Source organism: Chiloscyllium plagiosum, unplaced genomic scaffold (assembly GCF_037043375.1).
Source record: "Chiloscyllium plagiosum isolate Xiang-an unplaced genomic scaffold, Cpla_swu_hap1 HiC_scaffold_52, whole genome shotgun sequence".
NCBI classification, from domain to species: domain Eukaryota; kingdom Metazoa; phylum Chordata; class Chondrichthyes; order Orectolobiformes; family Hemiscylliidae; genus Chiloscyllium; species Chiloscyllium plagiosum.
In genome coordinates, this window is record NW_028270190.1 from 24,791,973 (window position 1) to 24,800,547 (window position 8,575).

An 8,575-nucleotide genomic window follows, 5' to 3' on the forward strand; every position below is an offset into this window, starting at 1 on the left:
AGCGCCAGAGACCCGGGTTCAATTCCCGCCTCAGGCGACTGACTGTGTGGCGTTTGCACATTCTGCGTGGGTTTCCTCCGGGTGCTCCGGTTTCCACCCACAGTCCAAAAAATGTGCAGGTTAGGTGAATTGGCCATGCAAAAATTGTCTGTAGCCTTAGATGAAGCGGTAAATGCAGGGGAATGGGTCGAGGTGGGTTGCGCTTCAGCAGGTTGGTGTGGGCTTGTTGGCCCAAAGGGCCTGTTCCCACCCTGTAAGTAATCTAATCTAATATCAAATGACGATTGTTTAAGAAAATAGTCAGCTCCCCCAGTGTGAGTAAAACGCAATCTGATCGTCATGGAGTTCAAACACATAGCCGCCTCCTACTGGGCCACACTTCGTTCAGTTGGTGAATGCGCCGTGATAATATCTTTGTACTGACATTTTACAACTTAATCTCTAGACACCCAACTTTATTATTCAAACTCTCAGGAGATTCCAACTCCTTATGTGACAGAAAGTCCTTTCCTTTTACTGGACATAGTTAAAGTATCTTTATTCCTCTGAAGGAACAGAACCTGCAGTCTCCCAGCCGGTCGACAAGTTAACGGTGAGACTGACTTGAGAAACAGTGCTGGTAAAATCCAGTGGTGGATAGTTATTCAATGCGTTATTTGCTAAACATAATTAACTGGGAGCACGCTGTTCTGTGAAGTACCGTGGGAAATGCCTGCAAGTAGGCGTGAGCATGGAACACCACGTAACTGATGTGCTTCATCTTCCCACCTTATTTTCATCTCAGAGAAGGGAGTTTGTAGGATTCAGATCACAGCAGACCAATAGAGAACAGGATAAAATCATTCAGAACTTCACATGTGTGTCACCACAGCTGTGTAATCGTGGCTACGTTTATTTGAGCTGCTTACCAGAACACAGCAAACTGGAACACTCATCGACTTACCACACAGGAGAAAACGGCTTCGACCTATCAACTGCGGGGTTACACGGACCGTGAACTCACAGTGTCACTCAGCTCACCAGACCGAAATTACTGTAACAAAATAACTCAGTGGTTCAGCGGAAAACTCAGTTCTCCATCTGACATGTGGCTTGTACCTTTTTGAATGATGTCAGAACATGTTAATTGCTGTTCTAGAATGCTCTGTTGGGTAAAATATGCACATTGTCAAACATATCACATTCTGTTGATCCAACTCCGATTTCACTCAGAATCGCAAAATGTGTCAGAGAGCAGATGCAGGCCAAGCCGTCCATCTTCGCGCTGCTGGCAGTACACAATGACTGAATGAATGTGTCTTTTCGGAAAATTCCATAGCCTCCTTCCTGTAATTCCGCACGTTGTCACTTTGAACATAAACATTGCATTACTTTTGTGTCCATTGGACGTCCCTTGTTGTCCTGTCGTACATTGATTTGCAGATTCACACAACTCCTTGTACGAAAATGTTTCTCCACATGTCACTTTTATTTCATTTGCTCATGACTTTAAATGTCTCCTAAATGGTTGGGAAGCTTTTCAGATGTGGGAGCGTTTTCACTCCCGTATTTACTCTGTCTAGACCCCTCATGGCTTGGAAAGCGTAAATCAAACTAGCGTTCAGCTTTGTGTTCCACAAGGAGAATTGTTCCAATTATCTAATCTACCTTCATTGTTGACATTCCTCTAACACGGCATGGTTCACGTCAACCTATTCAGCGCTGTCTCCCAACACTCTGTGTCCTTGCGTCCGGAGGTATCACACGTTGGTACCTTGTCAGATTGCACAGGCGCACATTCTTAAACACGTGTTTTCAATTTGAACAAGTTTTTACTTTGTTTGTGTTCGTTCATCCGACCTTGTTAAACGAACCTTCATTTAAAAAAAGATCGCTCAATTTTGCAAAACTGAGAAGTTTGTATTTGAGCCCGGGACTTCTTGCATATGTATGACACTGAAAGCCCGAAGTGAAAACCGCACCAAGGAGCCGCATGGTCGCCACATGCAAGCCAATGAACCACATGCTCGCCACAGTTCGCCATACTGCTCCATCTTAAACCAGCTGAAACTCACACAGCGTGAAATATATTCCACATTGCTCCCTGAATTTAAAAGAACCAAGAGTTTCCAGGACATCTTCTCATTCTGTCTCCCTGCGCCTGGTACACTGCTTTTTGTGCCATTCCTAAGGAGTGGGTTATATCTATTGCTGGATAGGTAAACTTTCTTTACTACTTGAAAGCTGTGCTTGGAATTGTCAGAGCTCATTCGCCCTACTGCTCCCTCACAATTCCTTCGGACAGCATGTGTCATTTACACAAATGCGCAGGAAATGAGCAACTCTGATTGTGAACTTGCTGCAAACGTCTGTTCTCCAAGAGTAGGAAGATGTTAAGCTAGCGGAGATAGGAAAAATGGACACTGGAATCTCTCACCTCAGGTAAACTAATATGAGTTTTCTTGTCAGCGGCCTGTTTGATATTCCGAATTCGTCTTCATACAGCAAACTTGTAGATAAGATGCAAAGTTGGCATTGATTTCAATTGGTTAACATCTGAGCCCCAACTTTCGCAGGTGAAGAGAATCGAGTGAAACCCAAGCTCAGTGAGAGTCAACACCACAGGGCTGAGATGCAGGACTGCAGACCTTCCAAAGTAGAAGCCAATGTTAAAAACGTGCCACTGTCTCTCCATCAGTCACTCTGTCCCAAGGACAGGTTGAGAGACAGCAAAAATGCATGGTGCCATTCCCACAGGGATAGTAGGCGTTCAGCTCATTGAGTCCACAGTGACACCCGGTCACCTGTTGCTCTCGGAGATTATTCACAATCGGTGATAACAAGGCGACAACAATTATAACAAGTGACACTTGCTTTGCAATATCATGTTTAGAGATTTCATGCGCTGCTGAACAAGGATCTCTCAACTCCGTACCTTCTTACTTTCCCGGTGCAAACATGGACGAAGCAGCTGACCTCCGGAGCCGAGAACGATTATATTCAACATTCAGGCTCCCTTTGGCCGGCTATTGCATCAATGAATCATAACGCTGGAGTAAATGGGCGTCATAAAATATCATTCTTTCTGTGTTAGTAGTTATTTGCAAATATTGAGTCTTCAGACCTGAAAAGATTGGAATAAGATGACTTTACTTAAGCTTGGAGCACATATATATGGAAAGTTCTGTAAGTCTAGCTCAGAGACAGCATATTGGTATATATTTTCGTCACAATAAATACGTGCAATTTTGGTTTCAAATTAAGGTATTTTTCAGGAAATGAATAACATGAACAGGACGTTCTCAATTTTAATAGGAATAATACTTCTGTTCAAGGTTTGTGTGAAGATTTGTGGCTCAGGTTGCCACAGTTGTGTGTACGTTTCCGAAATGGGAAGTTGAGTTGCAGACGGACCCTCCGATGTGCAAGTGACATCATCAGTGCTTTAGCGCTTTTTTTTCAATCACTGCTGCAATGTCTCTCCTGAAATTAATATGGTTCTATTCCTGCTGCATCCAGTTACAAGTTCTGGTAGTTCTGTGCAGTAGTTGCTAGGTTGGGTCTCAGTCAATGTGGTTATTGATGGAGTCCGTTGATGAGTGCCATGTTTCTGGAAATTCCCTGGCTCTCCTCCGTTGAGCTTGAACCCTGATCGTTGCCCCAGTCGAATAATCTGTGTGTGGCTACCATGGGCAGGTGTTGTGGCCTTCAGTAGGTAGTTAGTGTTCATGGATACGGACTGCTCGTTGCCTGCCTGATTGTGTAAAATATTCCTTCCACTGAATTTTGTAAACTGTTTTTGTCTTCCACATTATCGGTCAAATGTGGGCGGCACGGTGGCACAGTGGTTAGCACTGTTGCCTCACAGCGCCAGAGACCCGGGTTCAATTCCTGACTCAGGCGACTGACTGTGTGGAGTTTGCACGTTCTCCCCGTGTCTGCGTGGGTTTCCTCCGGGTGCTCCGGTTTCCTCCCACAGTCCAAAGATGTGCAGGTCAGGTGAATTGGCCATGCTAAATTGCCCGTAGTGTTGGGTAAATGTCGGGGTATGGGTGGGTTGCGCTTCGGTGGGTCGGTGTGGACTTGTAGGGCCAAAGGGCCTGTTTTCATACTGTAATGTAATCTAATCTAATCTAAAAAATGTGCTAATGAGTTGTTTTCTAAACATGTCTATCGTCTAATGGGTTGTCATGAATCTGAGTAGTCGGAGGCGACTGGTTGTCAGTTCCGAGATGCTGTATTGTATCAGGTCGAGTGGTTAATGTGTTCGGGTGTGACATGTCCTCATCCCGTTGTATGTGTGTTCAGCACCTGTGGATGAAATTGCGAGGGTGTCAGTTCTTGGTGAAGGCTCTGCAGAGGTACTCTTCTCTTCAAAGGTCTAGAGTGCTGCATTATGTTGTAGCCCTTTTGACCCGGGACCAAATACATCTTCTCTTGAGTGTGTTCGATTGTTTCTTTTTGTAATTCGGGATCTGGACCATGTGTCCCGCTTTTCTGTTCACTTTTCTAGCACATTGTCGGTTGTGTTCCTTTTCTACCATAAACTGGCAGTTACTCGTTTCCTGCCATTTCAACATCTCACTGGGCTGCCATGCCAGTGGTTAACTCTGGTTTGCTTCAGTGATCCAGTAAGGCACAGCACCATCTGGATGAGTGGCACTTCATTTTTTGATTGAGAGTCGTTACAGCTTTCCGGACAGTCACCGAGTTCAATCAGTTTAGATATTGTCTAGTTTCCTAAGCGTTGTTTATCCGCCCACACATCCCATCAGTTCCGAAGGAGGATCATTGATCTCGAAACGTTATCTCTCCTTCGTTTCCACATATGTACGAGACTTGCTGATATTTTTCAAACAAGTCTCGCTCCACTCTCCCTCCCAGTGTGTCTCACTTGCTCGCTTTCTGCCTCCCAGTCTCCATCGCCCCTTCACAGCCGATACTACTTGCATGCTCCCACTCTCCCTTCTGGCCTTGTTCCCTGCACCATGGTCTCGCCCGCACCCACCCTCCAATTCTCAGTGGTTAGTTAACTCCATCCTGGTGTCAATCACATGCTGGTTACCTCCAGGACTCACTCACTCCCTCCTAATGTTCATGCCAGCCTCGATGTCTCCGAACCTGGACATGCTTGCTCACTCACTCCCACCCTTACAGTCTCTCTCTCTCACTCCGACCTTTCATTCCCCACTTGCTCGCCCACCCACTCCCTTCTGGTCTCGATCAGTCCCTCCATCAAGGAGATCCCAGTCTCGCATGTTCCCCCCTTTTGCTTAGCTGCTCTCTCGCGCAGACTCTCTTGCTTGCTCACTCCTTGCCTTGATCACTCCCTGCTCACGACCTCCCTCGCATGGCCTCGTTTGCTCCTCCCCTATCAAGGTCTCCGTCTTACCTATTCACGACCTCCCAGTTGTGTGCATTCCTTCTATCCTGGCATTTTTTACTTCCTTCACTCTGGTCTCACTCGTTACAACCATTCTGGTCCTGGATGCACGCTTACTCACTCCCTCCCAGTCTGCCTCACTTGCGTCCCCCCTCCCTCAGTGTGGTCTTACATGTTCTCTCCCGTGCTTTCAGTCTTGCTCTATTGCTCAGTCCCTTTCTCTCGGACTGTCTCATTTAATCGCTACCTCCTGAACTATCTCACTCATTCATCTGTTTCCTCCCTCCCGGTCTTCCTCACTCATTCGCTCTCTATCTCCCTCTTGATTTCACTCTCTCCCTCCATCCCACCCTCCCATGCACTCTCACATGCTTATTCACTGCAAGCCTCATAGTCTCGCCTGCTTGCTCCCTCCTGGTCCCACTGGCTACCCTCATTCCTATCTAACTCACGTCCTCCCTCCAGTCAGGCTCACTCCCTTCCAATCTCTCTCACTCGCTCACTTTCTGTCTCACACATTCTATCAGTTTGTCCTTATTTCATTCATTCGTGTTCTCCCTCGCTCGTTCACTCACTTCCTCCATCACCGCCTCGATTGCTCTCTCCCTCGGCCTCGTTATCGCCTGCACTCTCCCTTCCTTACGGTCTAACTTGCTTGCTTGCTCGCTCCCTCTATCCTGGTTTCGCTTGCTGCATGAATGCCTTGCTGCTTGTTTGTTCCCTGTTTTATGGTTTCATTCTCTGTCTCTGTTCTGGTCTCACTGTCTCCTTTCTGATCTAATTCCCTTGCTCCCTCCCTCCCTGTGTTGCTCCCTCCCTCCCTCCAGGACTCACTCTCTAACTCTATCCCAGTCTCACTAATCGTCAGCTCCTTCCAAGTGTCACATGCTCACTGGTAACCTTAGCCCCTCTACCTCCCACCCTGGTCTCGCAACTCACTCACCCCGACGTCACAAGCTTTCTTGCTTACTAATCCCCTCCCTTTAATTTTCGAAGGCTCACCAACTCACTCCTGGTCTCAATCGTTCCATGACACCCTTGGTCCCAGTGTCACATGGTCCCTCCCTTCCACCCAGTCACGCTAGGTCGCTGACTGCCTCACTCCTGGTCTCGCTTGCTTCCACTGCCACCCTTTCTCGCTTGCTTGCTGTCTTCCTCCTGACTCGCTCTCTCCCTCAGTCTGATGTGGTTTCACTCAGTTGGTCCCTTCCATCCTCCCGGCCTCGGCCACATGCTTCCTCCCCGTCTCGCTCACTCCGACTCTCCCGTCTCGCTCAATGACTCAACAAATGCTCGCGTGCTCTCTCCCTCCCAGTCTGTCTCAATTGCTCACTCATTGCTTCCCTCAGTCCTGGTATTGCCTGTTCCGTCCCTTCCTCCATGTCTTACTCGCTCGCTCACGCCCTCCCTCCTGGTCTCACTCGTCCTCTCACACTCTCCCTCTCTCACAGTTTCACTTGGTTGTTCCCTCTCAAATACCCATGCGATCTTAATTGCTCACCTACTCCCACCATCTAGACTCACCTGGTCGCTTACTCACAGTATTCTGCTCGCTTACGTTCTCCGCCCCGTCTTGTAAAAATCTTCCCTTTCGATCGCTCTCCCTCCCGCCCTCTTGGTCTTGATGGCTCACTTCTTCTCGGTCTTGCTTACACGGTCCCTGTCTCAGTCCAGTTTTCGCCTACTTCATTATACCCTTGTGGTCTCACTCACTTGCCCACTCGCTCCCTGTCTCCTGGTCTCGCTTCCTTGAATACACTCTCCCGTTGTGATTCGTTCTTTCCCTTCCTCCCATACTCACTTGTTCTCTCCCTCACTCCCTCTCTCACTGGATCACTTGCCCCCTCCCTTCCTCTTTCTCAGTCTCGTAGACTTGCTCTTTTCATTCCTAATTCCCTTTCTCATTTGCTATTTTGCTTCCTCACTCCCTCTCAGTCTCACTAGCTCGCACACTCCTTGCCTCCCATTCTCCCTCACTCGCTTGCACATTTCCTCCCACCTGGTTTCACTCGCTCCAATCCTCCTGGTCACACTGACACACTTGTTCCCATCCTCAAGTTTTTGCTCGCTCACTCACTTTCTTCCGCCCTGTCTCTCTCATTAGCTTACCCCTTCCATCCCAGTTTCGCTGGATCGCTTGCAGGCTCGCTCCCTTAGCGTCCCTCCTCCCAGTTTAGCTCACTCACTCCTTCACTCTCAGATTCACTCGCTCGATATAACTCTCATGTTCTCCGTCAATCCCTCTCTACTGGTCTATCTCACACGCTCCCTCCCGCCCTACCATTCTGACGGGCTCGTTTCTTCATCATCTCATTTGTTCTGTCCCTCCCTGTGTCACTCACTCGATCTCGCCCAATCTCGTTCGCTGCCTCTCATTCTCACTCGCTCCCACCCTCCAGGTCTCAGTCTCTGCCTCCCGCTATAGCTCTCTCCCGCTATAGCATCTCACCCGCTCCCTGACTCCTCCTCTTGCTTACTCTTTCCCTCAGGTTCTCGATCGCTCACCCTCTCCAGGTCTCGTCGGATGCGTGTCACATTCCCAGTCTCAATCGGGAACTCACACCATCCTTCCCTCTCTGCTGGTTTTGCTCGCTCCCTCCAAGTCACACAGTCCAGTTTACAACCTCCACGTCTCACTTATTTGCTCAGTACCTCCCTTATGGTGATGTTCGTTCACCCCCGTCCCTCCCAATTTCGCTCGGTCACTCTTTGCCACATTTCTCACCATTTCAACCTATCCATTCATCGCCATTGAGCTCGTTTGCACCGTGACTTAGTTCTTTTCTCCTAGCCTCACGCACTTGCTCACTGCCCGTGTCACTGTTATCCCTCCCTCTGATTCTAACTCGTTCGCTTCCTACCTCCCAGTATTGCTCGTTTGCACTGTAACCCCTGGTGACAGTCACAGGCTGATTCCCTCCCAACCATAACAGTCTCCCTCGTTCCCTCACTATCTCACCCACTCGGTCGATACTCTCGTCGTTGTCTCGCTCGGTCCCGCGCTCCTCGTTCCCTCACTATCTCACCCACTCCATTCCTCCCTCCCAGTCTTACTGGCTTGCTCGCTGCCTCACTCTTGCTCCTTCTATACATCATCATCTCCCTCCCTCCCTCACTCCTGTCTCCCTCCCTTCCTTGCGCTCTCGCTTGTTCGCTCCCTCCCTCTTTTCCACTTTCACTTCGTTCCTCCCTCTCTCACTCGAGTCCTCTATT